This window comes from Gracilinanus agilis, chromosome 1 (assembly GCF_016433145.1).
Source record: "Gracilinanus agilis isolate LMUSP501 chromosome 1, AgileGrace, whole genome shotgun sequence".
Taxonomy (NCBI): Eukaryota; Metazoa; Chordata; class Mammalia; order Didelphimorphia; family Didelphidae; genus Gracilinanus; species Gracilinanus agilis.
Genome location: NC_058130.1, coordinates 535,872,912 through 535,875,406, shown reverse-complemented (window position 1 = coordinate 535,875,406; position 2,495 = coordinate 535,872,912). Strand labels below are relative to the sequence as shown.

The 2,495-nt window shown below is 41.6% G+C and overlaps 1 pseudogene; it reads right to left on the bottom strand.

The window, feature by feature from the left end:
• Positions 1-1,114: 1,114 nt before the first annotated feature.
• On the bottom strand, positions 1,115-2,237 carry LOC123253801 (annotated as a pseudogene).
• Between the last annotated feature and the right edge of the window lie 258 nt (positions 2,238-2,495).

The window sequence follows — 2,495 nt, the reverse complement described above, 5'->3', positions numbered from 1 at the left end:
TTAGTATCCCCCCTGCCACACACACACACACACACACACACACACACACACACACACACACACACACACACACACACACAGAGGAAAATGTTGTTACTCCACCAAGGGTATTCTTTTCCCACTGCTCACAACCAATGTGGGTTTCATGCTCGTCCCTCACTATATCAGAGTTTCCAATGGAAGAAAAACAGAGGGAGATGTGTTATTGCCATCTTGGTTTTAAATTCTGAACACATTTTCCTATATAAACAATGGCAAAAATACAAGGAATATACTTACTCCTATTGAATCTCTAGTTAGGTACATTTGAAATTGCATAATTCTTGCTAGCCAGAAATCTAACCATACTTCAAACATTGTTCCTGTGGGCAAATGACTTCTAAGTTCTGAGAGACAGATTTACAAATGAGTGTTTGCAAAATAACCTGTTTATGGGTTAGGGCTTGCTTATAGTAATGTGAGTTCTCTAAACTTGGATCTATTTTAGAAAGCATAGCCCCACACATTTTGGCTCCATGAAGATATTTTAAAAATAAAGGCAGGAAGTGGGAAGGGAACAAGACCTTGAAATCTATACCACCTGGATTCAGAATGTGCTAAGTAATGTGTTGCGGTGGCTTGTCCCTATATCCTGGGGAGTCCAACAGGCTCTATGAAGTCTTTGTCAATCCTATAAATCATGCACAGGCTTTCTACCCAATAAATACTGAAAGCTGCATGGAAAATGAATTCGTATTCAAAAAAGGTAGCTGCTCATCTCCAGGGTTTGGAGCTTGGGGAGAAATTATAAATGCTTTATAATTTTTCTTTCTTTATTGTTCCCTGTCTTCTTTCTGAAGTCCACTCCCAAATCAGACACCTTGCTCTCTTCCATACCAATCATTCAATAAACACTACTATGTGGCAGGCACTGTGTGAAGCACTGATCATATAAAGAGAGGAAAAAAACAATTCCTGTCCTCAAAGAACTCACAATCTAAGCCCCATGCCAAGCCAACAGATATCGACAAATAAACTCTATACACGATAAACAGAATATAGTTTCTAGAGGGAAGACATTAAAATTGAGAGATTGGGAAAAGCTTCCTATAGAAAGTAGGAATTTTGCTGACAACTAAAGGAAGTCAGGAAGCAAAATGAGGAGGAGAGCAGGGGGCAAAGGAAACCCAGATTCATAGTATTCCTGTTTACTGATCACCTCTGCTGGAAGGTGGAGAGAGAAACCAAGTTGGAACCTTCAATCCAGATAGAGTATTTGCATTCAGGTGGGTCAATTATCTTGATTTTAGATTGTATTCGAGTCCAGGACTGTAATCTCCTTCTGCATCCTGTCAGCAATAGCTCAATACATGACAGTACTTCCAGACAATAAGTTATTGGCATATAAATCTTTACAGATATCAACACCACATTTCATGACTGATTTAAAGATAGTTTCAAGGATTCCACAGGATTCAATACTTAAGAAAGATGGTTGGAAGAGAGCTTCTGGGCACCAGAACCTTTTGGCACTATTGGTAATAATGTGGCCATCGGGGACCGACATCTTTTCCAGAGAAGGGCTCGATGCAGAAGTGGCCATCTCTTGTAACAAAGCTTCTCCTTGCTGTCAAGCATGATTTTCCTCTAAGCTGTAGCAGTGAAACTTTACCCTTTCTCAGTCATGATGATTTCATGAGACAGTATACCAGGTCATGGCTAGTCAGATCCAGATGGTGGCTGGCATGGGGAAGGGCATAACTTTCAAAGAGGGGTACAGAGTGGGTCATACCATCACCAACATCCATCACAAAACCAGTGGCACAACCAGAGGCATCCAGTGACAGTGCAGCCTCTTTGGAATACACATACACTGCTGGGATATTGAAAGTCTCAAACATATTCTGTGTCATCTTTTCTCTGTTGGCTTTGGAGTTCAGGTGGGCTTCTGTGAGCAACACAGGATGTTCTTCAGGGACCACACAGAGCTCAATGTAAGAAGTATGAAGCCAGATCTCCAAGTCATCCCAATTGGTGACATACCATATTCAATGGGATGCTACATTCAGAAAACTTCTCTTGCCTGGGGTTTCATCCTCCACATAGCTGTCTTTCTTGTCCATAACCATCATCATACCCTGAAGTCTGGGGTCCAACAATGGAAGGAGAGATAGCCAAGAGGTGCCGTCTCTTCCAAAGTCAGCCTTGTAAATGCTGGAGCTATTGTCAGCTATGAGGGCAGCAATACCATCATCCATGGTGAACTCTGAAATGGCCAGTTTAAACATTTGATAGAGAGGAGACAGTACCATCTCCGGAGGCAGCAGGAAGGCAAGTGCCACAGGGTGGAAGAATTCATAGCTCTCCACTAGATTGAAATGACAATTTTATATTTGACTGATTCCCAGTAAGCTATGAAAAACATGATAGAATTAACCTTCCTATGGGACAGTTGCAGTCTAGAAGCTACTTAACAGAGAGTGATCTCCAGGCAGGTAAATAGGTAGCTCAGTGTC